General features: G+C 39.9%; 1 pseudogene; it reads right to left on the bottom strand.

The window, feature by feature from the left end:
• Nucleotides 1-5,542: 5,542 nt before the first annotated feature.
• LOC102819519 lies at nt 5,543-5,882 on the bottom strand (annotated as a pseudogene).
• Nucleotides 5,883-12,476: the final 6,594 nt, after the last annotated feature.

Below are 12,476 nucleotides of genomic sequence, written 5' to 3'. Positions count from 1 at the left end.
AAGAGCTCTGGTAAAGTCTACCTAGAGTATGAGGTGTAGGCATCTAAACCAGTCCCTTCTACCTTTCCTTAAATTTGAGGTCACTATGCAGCCAGAGTGCTCCTTGGAAGCCAGGATGGCCAAACTTCATCTCCCATACTTCAGACATATTGTCAGGAGGGACCAGTCGCTAGAGAAGGATATCATGTTTGGTAAGGTGGAGGGTCAGAAAGAAAGATGAAAACCCCCAATGAGATGGATTGGCCAAATGGCAGTATCTATGGAGTCAAGCGTGGCAACAGTAGTGAGGTTGGCCCAGGATCGGTAGTGTTTCATTCTGCTGTGCATAAGGTCGCTATGTGTCAGTACCGACTCGATGGCACCTAACAACAACAAAAAGTCTGCAGAGGATCATGAAACTGACAGTGTTTTATTCTGTTGTGCATGAGGCTGTTGCCAGTCAGATCTGACTCTGTGGCACCTAACAATAACAACAAGCCTGCAGAATAGTCGCCCTGTAAGTTACTCACGCGGAGTCCTGGTGTGGTGTTGTGGGTTAATGCGCCAGACTGCAAAGTAGTTTGAACTGCAAGGTCAGTGGTTCAAGCTCACCTGCAGCTCCTCAGAAACCCTATACAGGGTCGCTATGGGTCAGAACAGACTCGACGGCACTTAACAACAACAACAAGTTACTCACTCAGCACTAAACATAAATGAGATAGGGCATACAGACTTGGCTTATCTTTCTCTACGGAAACAAAATGCTTCGTAGAAGCAGGAAGTAACCCTGCTCCCCGGTTGTTGTTGTTGTTAATTGCCACTGAGTTGCTTCCAACACATTGCGACCCTATGTAGGGTTTCCAAGGAGTGGCTGGTGAGTTTGGATCCCCAACCTTGAGGTTCATACTGACCTTGTGGTAAAGTGCTTCTCCTACAGCACCACACTGGACTCCTTGCTCCATGGTGCAATTCAACATTCTGATTGTCTACTGACGAGGCTGACAGAGATGGAAGCATAAGGAAATATGTCAGAAATGTTCCACTTCCTACAATTCTTTTAATGCTAGAACACTGCTAAGTGTGAACACTTTTTTTTAAATCCCCACAACAAACCTAGGAGATACATAAAAATCATTTTCCAGGTGAAGAAACAGGGCCAGAGTAATTAAAGGACCTGCCTGAGATCACTCAATTAATAAATGGCTGAACTAGATTTCAAACCATGTCTTTCTGACTCCACAGCCTTTCCATCACAGCTTTGCTGCTCAAAGTGTGAGTCACAGCCCAGCTGCTCAACCTCACCTAGAAGCCTGGAAGCATCTAAGAAATGTGAGTACCTGAAGCCCATTCTACATATGCAGAATCAGAATTGACATTTTATCTGGATCTCCAGGTGATTTATCTGTGTATTGAAGCTAGAAAAGCACTCTGCTATACTGCACTGGGAGGAGCTCTGGTAGCGTAGTGGTTACAAATCGGGCTGCTAACCTCAAGGTTGGCAGTTCGAAACTGCCAGCGGTTCTGCGGGAGAAAGATGAGGCTTTCTGTTCCCGTAAAGATTTACAGCCTCGGAAACCCTGTGCAGGGTCACTATGAGTCGGAACCGACTCCACGGTACTCAATAACAACAACATACTGCACTGGAGCCCTGGTGTGGTGCTTTGGGTTAATGCACTGGGCTGCAAAACTGGCTTGAACCAGGAGGTTGGCAGTTCAAGCTCACCAGTAGTTCCTCAGAAACACAATACAGGTTGCTATGGATCAGAACTGACTCGCTGGCACTTAACAACAACAACATACAACATTGGGGACTCCTGGTGAGGTGCTGTAGGATCAGCACTGGACTACAAACCACAAAGTCAGCAGTTCAAACCCACCAGCTGCTCCTCAGAATTCTATACAGGGTCACTATGAGTTGGAACCTGACTTGACTACACAAAACAACAACAAACAGCATACAACACTGGGGAGTCCTGGTGTGGTGCTGTGGGGTAAGCACTGGACCACAGGTTGGTTTGAACTGCAAGGCTGGTGGTTCAAACTCACAGCCTCTCCTCAGAAATCCTGTACAGGACCACTATGAGTTGGAACTGACTCACCGGCACTTAAGAAAAAAGAAAAGCCTATAACACTGCATGGAATTCTGGTGTGGCACTGTAGGATAAGCACTGTAGGATAAGGTTGCTTTGAACTGCAATGTTGGTGGTTCAAGCTCACCAACTGCTCCTCTGAAACCCTATACAGGGTAGCTATGAGTCAGAAATGATAACATACAACAACACTGCCTAGCTCTCGCCATTATCTTTCTCCAGAAAGTAAGACCACTTACTGTGGTCACACCTTTTGTAGGAAGCTGACCTGGATTTGGGAATAACAACATGGCTGGTCTTGCTCTGTTACCATGCTGGAATCCTAAGGCTTGCTAGACTGTCCAGGAGTTCTCTGAGGCCACTGTTGACTGGTTGACTGAGGTTTACTCTGAGGTCATCAAGTCATAGTAGGTGTTGGGCAGGCTTAGTCCAAACATCCCAGTGTGTGACTACCACAGACTCTCAAAGGAGGGAAGAGTCTGTTATACTTTTCCTTGAAGAAGTAAAAGTCACAGATACATGTATGGAATCCTATGAAAATGAAGTCACAGGTTATATAACCTGTGAGGAATGACTGTTGTAAATGAATGCTCCCCTCCCTTTCTCAGTGTGGATATAGTTTAGTTATTTCTGAATATAATTTTCTATGGAAGGTTAAGATCCATGCTGTGTCAAGGTAGTGTGATTTATACAATGCATTAGAGATATTTGAAATGAAAGATTCATTTGTTGCCACTTCCTACTCAAATACTAGTGCGGATGGTTACTGTGCTTGCTTGGTAATTGAAGAGCTGGTAGTTTGAGCACATCTGTAGATGTCTCAGAAGGAAGGCCTGGCGATATACTTCTGAAAAATCATTGAAAACCCTATGGAGCATAGTTCATCTCTGACACACACGAGGTCACCATGATTTAGGATGGTACTGTAGGATCAGAACTGGACTTTGAACCATAAGATCAGCAGATCAAATCCACTAGCTGCTCCTCAGAAGCCCTATAGAGGGTTGCTATGAATTGGAACTGATTTGACAGCTGCAGGATAATGCTGCTCTGGACCACAGGGTCTGTTTGAACTGTAAGGTCAGTGATTCAAACTCACCAACTACTTGTAAACCCTTTACATGATTGCTATATATATATGGAACTCTGGTGGTGTAGTAGTTACGAGTCAGGCTGCTAATCTTCTAATCTCACAGTCAGCAGTTCAAAACTACCAGCTGTTCCACGGGAGAAAGATGAGGCTTTCTGCTCCTGTAAAGATTAACAGCCTTGGAAACCCTGTGCAGTGTCGCTATGAGTCGGAACTGACTCCATGGCACATAACAACAACAATATGTATATATATACATCTCAATAACTATATCTCAATATCTATATCTATATATTTGTTGTTGTTATGTGCTGTAGAGTAGGTTCCGATTCATAGCGACCCTGTACATGGTTTCCGAGGCTGTAAGTCTTTACGGGAACAGAAAGCCTCATCTTTGTCCGGCGGAACAGCTGGTAGTTTTGAACTGCTGACCCTGAGGTTCACAGCCCAATTTGTAACCACTACACTACCAGAGATCCTTAATTGTATAATTAGATACAAATATATATATTGTTGTTAAGTTCTGTTCTGACTAATAGTGACCCTATGTAGGGTTTCCAAGGAGGAACTGATGAATTTGAACCACCAACCTTGTGATCCAGTGCTTTATCCAATGGTGCCACACCAGGGCTTTCTCCCTATATATCTATATCTTTGTATTCATCTATCTCTATTAATCTATATATTGTTGCTGTTAAGTACCATGGAGTCGGTTCCAACTCATAGTGACCCTACATAGATATTCCGAGGCTGCAAATCTTTATAGGAACAGAAAGCCTCATTTTTCTCCCACGGAACAGCTGGTAGTTTCAAACTGCCAATTTTGAGGTTAGCAGCCCGATTGGTAACCACTATGCTACTAGAGCTCCTTATTATATACATGCATATATATCCCACATCATACAAACACACACAGGAAAGGGGAGTTTTATAAGTGAAAATAAGAAGATAATAGGCTTAAACTACAATCATATAAGAAAAGCCAGTTTTCAACTATAGATTTGCATCATTCCCAGCCTGTATCAGTTGAGGTAAATGGTAGGCAGCATATCTGGAACAAAGAACGTCTATAAATAAATAAGACACAGAGTTCTGAAAGAACCATTTAGCAAAGCTTTGAAGTAGAGAAAAGTGAATGGATTTAGCTAGTTGTTGTTGTTATGTGCCCTGGAGTCAGTTCCGAACTAGTAGGTATCTTAAGACTTAAACAAAAACACAAACAAAACCTATTTACATTAATGAGTAAGAAGTAAAAGTTGAAATTTAGAGTTAATGTGAGAAAGAGACTTCAGAAAATTGTTGAACTTTCAGTCCTGGTGTGGTGTTGTGGGTTAATGCACTGGACTGCAAGATCAGTTTGAACCACAAAGTCAGAGGTTCAAGCTCATCAGCCATTCCTCAAAAACCCTATTCAGGATATTTATGGGTTGGAACCAACTCAACAGCACTTAACAACACAGCAACTCTGCAATTGTGTCCTGGAACCATGAAGGCAGGCTTTCACTTTTTTGTCTGTTGTCAGTTGTATAAACAGCACAGAAGGAGCAGAAGCAATCATAGTAACAACACTGAAAGCTATTGTATTAGTTATCCATTGACATGTAACAAATTACCCCCAAACTTAGTGACTTGAAATAAAATATTTTTCTTATTTTGTAGTTTCTGTAGATTGGAAATCAGGACATGCGTTGGGTGGGCTCTTTGCTTCAGGTTCACTCCCAGGCTGCAATCATATTCTCTGCTAGGGTCCTAGCCTCACTGGAAGACTTGAATGGGTATGGCTCCCCATCCAGGATCACTCAGTGGCTGTTGGTGAGGTCCAGTTTCTCGTGGGATGTTGTAATGAAGGCCTCAATTCCACACTGACTGTGGGTCTGAGGCCACTTTGGCCCCTTGCTACATGGGTCTCTCCCACATGACCATTTTTTTTTGTTTTTTAATTAAAAATGTTTTCATTTTTTAAATAACTTTTTTATAATCAACCAAACATTATTCAACAGAATCCTATATTTTCTTATTACCAATATCTACATGTTTCAGAAAATGTAACAGATCTCAATTAAGAGTAAAAAACTGATAATGGGGGCCCACCCCAACATCTTATGTTAACATGTTCAATAGATTTTTCAGTCAGTAGGTATAAACTACTAAATATATCACTTGCAAAAATCCTGGTAACATGTATAAATAGCTCTGGGTCACATCATACCCTTATTACATCTGTACATTTCTTTGTTAAATTTACCACTGGGATATTGGGAGAATTAAAGAAAAAACCATGAGACCTCCAGATAACTATCTAACCTGTATACCAACAAATTACAACAGAAATAACAAGACATTTGACCTTTTTTATTATTCAATAAAGCTCCATTTTTTTTTTTTATTTCGCTTTCCTACTCTATGCTTATGCCTTCAACACTTTCTGCTCCTCAATAAGGAAAGCATGCTTGATCCTGTCATGGACACAATTAGCACACATGGAGCCACCATAGGCCCTGCTGACATGTTTCTTTGTCTTAGACAACCTTGTGAGAACTTTAGGTCTCACAGTACGGACCACTGGAAGTCAACCTGGGCACACAACGCATGCAGATTTTGATGCTTTACCAAGCTTCTTGGTATAGAGGTAAACAATCTATTACCAGGGGTTTGGGACAGCTAGTTTTGTTAGAGGTTATATTGTAGGACAGCCTATGATGGTATATCAAACGCTGGACCATTCTGAATGCCTCTACACAGTGTCCGCGGAAGCCAACATGACAAGTTGTTTTATCAAAGTGACTTATCTCAGAAAGTAATAGAGAGACTCCAGCAAATTGGAAGCCATGGTCTTTTGTAATTGAATCATAGAAGTGGTATTTCATCACTTTTGCTATATTCTATTTGTTAGAAGCTTTCACTAGGTGGGATGGGGGGATTATATGAGGGCATGGATACCTTGAGACAAAGATCATTGGGACCCATCTTAGAAATCTTCACGTTACACTTTCTATTTATAGGGTGTCTATTATAGGTGGCAATGTAGGATAAGCACTTAATCATAAGGTCAGTTTGAACTGCAAGGTCACCAGCCACTCTTCAGAAATTCCTTATAGGGTAACTATTAGTTGGAACCAATTTAAGGGCACTTAACAACAACAACAACAAAATTATGTGTCTGGAATTGTGCTAATCACTTGATTTATATTATGAGTCACAACTCTTAAATTACAATTTGTTGTATGTTGTTAAGTGCTTTCAATTCATAGCAACCCATTTCATAAATAGGAGAATTGAGGATTGAGAAGTTAAGCAACTTGTCTAGGGTTACAAAACAGAATTACATGACCAGGATGAAAATCATGATCTGTGTGATACCAAAACCCATGTTATGAAAGTTCTCCTTAAAATCTTACTTTTTTTCAAAAGGTATTTGTAGGGAGCAGAGAGGAAGGTTTCCTTCTCCAGTGAAGTCCTTGGTATTTAGAAGTCTAACAATTACTAGGTGACTCAATCTCGAGATACTAATCCTGATTAGATAAACATTTAGCAAGTAAATAAAGTGAGCATCTATTTACATGAATTACTGTTCAAAGTAACTTTTGATGTTGACAGAAGCAAGAGGGTGGGTAGAGGCAAGAAAGAGGTCAGGAAATAGTATTAGATGGGATGACTGTTGCCATCACCCTCTCCATTGATGGTCCTGCTCAAATACTTTAGAGATAGGTGTCAGTAACAGAAATTGAAGAAGTAGTGCTAGAGCAAGATTTTAAATATCTCTGGAAAACAGCAGAATCACATTCAGGGTCAAGACATAGGAATGGCACATGGCTAGTATATCACAGAGATGGTTCATGTTCTAACAGATACCTAAAGCATCCCGGCTAGGAGTTATGAAGTAAGGAAGCTTCAGGTTGTTTTGTTTCACAATCGCTATGATGTCATCAAGACCCCGATTCATTCCTGTGTCTCTGCTCTGCTTTAGACATTGTTGACTTCTTTCTAAAGCTGGCCCCATGTTTTGGTCATAAATTGACCATCAAAATACCTAGAGCTAAATGCATCCTTGCCCAGGTCTATATACTCTCTCTAAACAGTAACTATTCCCTGAACAAGAAGCAAACTGTGAACTGCTCCTTACTTCTTGCTGGCCTGAATTTTATCCTGTGTTCACCGAAAAACTATGAACAGGGGGTGAGTTTGTGCCAATTAGCTAGACTTAACCCCATGCCCTACCCTTAGATCAAGGGGTTATAAAAAAGTTTAAAAAATTATTTTTAATCCAATTTGATTGTGCCATCTGCTTCCTACAGTAATTGAATCTCAACACCCTGAAAAATAGTTCTGTCACTTTATCTGCACATTTCTGTCCCAAGAATTTCCCCATATCTGGACATAGGAATCAGGGACAGCAAAGTATACTGCAAAGAACACTGACTCTGAATCAAAATACTCTGGGTCTAGCTGTTCCTCATTAAGTGATTTTGGGAATTCTTCAATTCATTTAACTGATGTTTAGGGTCTACTCTGGGACCTTGCATGTGTTGAGTACAGTGGAAATCAAGACATATATCAATCCCTGACCTTGTGGAGTTTACAGAGGGGAAGATAGGCAATAGATAGACAGTTATAGGCTAAATATTACATTTTTTACATGTAGAATGCTTTGGTCACACAACCACCATTTGTCTGTCACTTTGTCATACTGTGGTGGCTTGTGTGTTGCTGTGATACTGGAAGCTATGCCTCTGGTATTTTAAATAGCAGCAGGGTTACCTATGGTGGACAGATTTCCATTGAACTTCCAGACTAGGAAGAAGGACAGGTGGTCCAATTCTGAATGTTTAGTCACTGAAAACCTTATGAATAGCAGTGGAACATTGTCTGATACAGTGTTGAAACATGAGCCCCTTAGGTTGGAAGGCACTTAAAATACAACAGATAGAGTTAATCTTAATGAAGTGGATGGAGTAAAAATTCCGAACCTTCATTTGCTGATGGGGCAAAACTCAAAATAAGAAGAAATAGCTGCAAACATCCATTAATAATTGGAGCACTGAATGTGTGAAATATGAATCTAGGACAATTGGAAGCCGTCAAAAACTAAATGCAATGCATAAACATCAAAGGCATTAGTGAACTGAAGTGGATTGGTATTGGCCATTTTTAATCTGACAGTAATACAGTTTACTATGCCAGAATGACAACCTTAAGAGGAATGACTTTTCATTGTCTTAAAAAAAACAACAAAAAATAATTTCGAGATCTATCTTGAAGTAAAATGCTGTCTGTGATAGAATAATATACATATGCCTACAAGGAAGACCCATTAATACCACTATTATTTAAATTTAAGCATCAAGTACTAGGGTCAGTGATGATGAAATTGAAGAATTCTAGCAAATTCTTCAGTCTGAAATTGATCAAATCAAGATGCATTGCTAATTACTGATGATTGGAATGCCAAAGTTAGAAACATAAAGGTGGGCCATTGTTGGAAAATAAGGTCTTTGTGATAAAAATGGTGCTAGAGATTGCATGACAGAATCTTACAAGACCAAGGACTTATTCATTGCAAATACCCTTTTTTTTTTTTTAACAACATAAATGAGAACTCATCAGATGGAGCACACAGAAATCAAGTTGACTACATCTGTGGGAAAAGAAGAGAAGTTCAATATCATCAGCCAAAATAAGGCCAGAGGCAGACTGTGGAACATACTATTAATTGTTTTATGCAAATTCAGGCTGAAGCTGCATAAAATTTTAAAAAAGCCCAAAGACATGAGAGCCTAAACATGACTTTGAATATATTCCACCTTAATGTAAAGACCATCTTAAGAACACTAATGATTAAAGATGAGAAGAGTTGTGGGATGACATCAATAACATCACATATGAAGAAAACAAAAGGATGTTAAAATGACAAGAAAGAAGACTTTAAAATGGATGTCAGAAGAGACTCTGAAACTTGTTCATGAAAGTAGAGACGCTAAAGTGACTGGAAGAAATGAGTAAGTAAAAGAGCTGACCAGAAAATTTCAAAGGGCAGCTCAAGAAGACAAAGTCAAATAGTTATTATGAAATGTGCAATTACCTGGAATTAGAAAACCAAACACATAGAACGTGCTCAACATTCCTCAAGCTGAAAGAATTGAAGAGAAAATTCACGTCTTGACTTGAAATATTGAAGGAGTCTATGGGCAAAACATTGAATGATGCAGGAAGTATCAAAAGAAGATGGAAGGAACACATAGAATCACTGCAGTAAAAAGAATTGATCCATGTTCAATTATTTCAAGAGGTAACATATTATCAAGAACAGATGACTTTGAAGGAAGAAGTGCAAGTTACACAGAAGACACTGGTGAAAAACAGGCTCCAGGAACTGACAGATTGCAAATTGAAATGTCTCAGTAAACGAATGCAGCATTTGAGGAGTTCACTTTTCTATGCCATCTGATTGAAAGAGATACAAATTTGTGACCTTTTACAAAGAAAGATGACCCATCATAATGTTGAAATCATCATATAGCATCTAATAATCACATTCAAGTCAAATTTTGCTGAAGATAATAAAAAAACTATTGCAGCAGTACATGGATAGTGAGCTTTCAGAAATTCAAGTCGGACTCAGAAGAGGACATGGAACTAGGGATATTATTGTTGACATCAAATAGTTATTGGCTAAGAGCAGAGGCTACTAGAACAATGTTAACTTGTGCTTATTGACTATGGAAAGACCTTCTACTGTATGGATCATGACAAACAGAATGTGCATTCCAGAACACGTAATTGTGCTCGTGAGGAACCGTATACAGACCAAGAGGCAGTGACTCAAACAAGAGGATGCTGAATGGTTCAAAATAAGGAAAGTTGTGCACCAGGGTTGCATCCTTTCACCATTCTTATTCAGTCTTTATGTTGAACAAATAATCTGAAGAGCTGGATTATATGATGAAGAACATAACGTCAGGATTGGAGAAAGACTCATTAACAACCCGTAATATGCAGATGATACAACCTTGCTGGCTGGAAGCAAAGAAGACTTGACATACTGATGAAAATCAAAGAATAAGCTTTCAGTGTGGATTGCACCTCAATGTAAAGAAAATGAAAATCCTTACAACTAGACCCATAAATAAGGTCACGATAATTGGAGAAAGATAGATATTGTCAAAGACTGGATCTTGCTTGGATTCAGAATAAATGCTCATGGAAGCAGCAGTCAAGAAATCAAACAGTGGTCAGGTGATTGAGTCAGGTGTTAGGACGGGACTATAGGTGGTAGGTGCAGAGCTGAGATCTTTGGGTGGCAAAGAAGTTCTAATTATTCAGATGTTGTTAAGTGCCGTCGAATCAGTTCCAATTTTAGCGACGCTGTATAGGGTTTCCAAGAAGCAGTGGGTGAGTGTGACCCACTGACCTTGTGGTTCAAACCAACCTTGCGGTCCAGTGCTTTATGCCACAGTGCCACACCAGGACTCCAATTAGTCATACTGTAGTTGCTGTTGTTAAGTGCTGTCTGTCTATTCGATTCTGACCCATAGCACCCTGTATAGGGTTTCTGAGGAGCAGTTAGTGAGCTTGAACAACCGACCTTGCAGTTCAAGCAACTTTGCAGTCTGAAGCATTAGCCCACAGCGCCACACCAGGACTCCAATTAGTCAGAAAGGTCAAAGCAATTTCAATTGAGCAATGACAATGGAAATAAGATACAGAGGTAGAAGTAGAAAGGGAAGGAAACAAGGAATGATGCCTGCTGAGTAAGTTTGGTGCTGTAGATATCAAAGGGAGGATAAAGAACTGAGAAAAAGCACCTAAGACAGGAATTGAAATTCAGCAATGACTTCAGGTAGGTTTGTACAGATTTGGATGCAATAAGTGCCAGAGAAGATAAGGGGAAAAGGAACTTGGATGGAAGATTTAGTGAGTCTACAAAGCATACTCCCTCACCTCCATGATTCCAGAAGGTGCTCTAACAATCTATATTACTTGTGATTTCCTCTAGGTTGGTTTTCAGGCTAAAAAAAAACAAATAATAAAAACAACAACAACAAAGAAAATCAAACGACATATTGAATTAGGCCCATCTGCTGCACAAGACCTCTTTAAAGTGTTATAGAGCAGAGATGTCACATTGAGGACTAAGATGCGCCATACCCAAACCATGGTTTTTCAGTCACCTCATATGCTTGTGAAAGTTGGACCATGAATAAGGAAAACCATGGAAGAGAATTGATGCATTTGAATTACGGTGTTGGAAAAGAATATTGGAAATACTATGGAATGCCAGAAGAACAAATCTATCTTGGAAAATGTATAGCCAGATGTGAGGATGGTAAGACTTCATCTCTCATGCTTTGGACATGTTGTTGGGAAGGACCAGTGCCTGGAGAAGGACATCATGCTTGGAAAAGTGGAGAGTCAGCAAAACGGAGGACGATCCCAATGAGTTGAGTTGAAAAAGTGACAATAACAATAGGTTCAAGCATAACAACAATTGTGAGCATGGCACAGAACTGGGCATTGCTTTATTCTTTAGTCGTTTTTAGTCAGAACTGATTCGATGGCACCTAACAACAACAACAACCACAATGGGCACACAAAAGAGGAGCATCTCATACATATTTCAAAGAAATCATTTGTCAGCTGACATTAGAAGAATGACTTAATCAGGCAGTCAAAGAATGTGACTGAGAGAGGAAGAGTTTCACACAAAAGGAAATCATTTGACATCTGTGGGCCCCAGTATTTCTGTCTGTATTATGGGCAGAGAAGGCTCATAAAGTGATCTTAAAGGTTCTTTCTCTTAAAAGATCATATGTTCTGTGATAGATTATAGTGGTGCAGAGTAATGCTAAGGTATTATCTATTATAGGGAGATTCTAGCCATCTTCTGACAGCTGACGACCAGCAATGTGGGCCTCCACATTTAGCTTGCTATGAAATGGACAGATCCATTGACACCAGTTAGTAAAATGTAAAAGAAAAATTGGCATAAGTTTAAAATGTGTGTTATGTTCATAATTGGACTGTGCCCCATAACTTGTGTGAATGGACTTAGCTTCAGGTGGTAGTTCGTGTCAGAGGAAGAAGTGATGCATACGCAGCTGGCATCAGAACAGAGGGGGAAAAAGAGATCATAGATTGGTATACAACTGAAATTTACATATTTTCTATACACAGTACAAAGTTCAATTCAGAGTCAACTCTTTCCTATGTGTATACCTATAACTGCTTAAATACAAGTACCCAATGGTGATTAATTTTAAGCAGTCATGGACTGTTCATTAAGGCTGTGGGACCCAGGTCAAGTTAACTTTTACTTAAAT

The sequence above is a fragment of the Chrysochloris asiatica genome, unplaced genomic scaffold (genome assembly GCF_000296735.1).
Source record: "Chrysochloris asiatica unplaced genomic scaffold, ChrAsi1.0 scaffold00081, whole genome shotgun sequence".
Classification (NCBI taxonomy): Eukaryota; Metazoa; Chordata; class Mammalia; order Afrosoricida; family Chrysochloridae; genus Chrysochloris; species Chrysochloris asiatica.
This window is presented reverse-complemented; position numbering and strand designations above follow the sequence as displayed.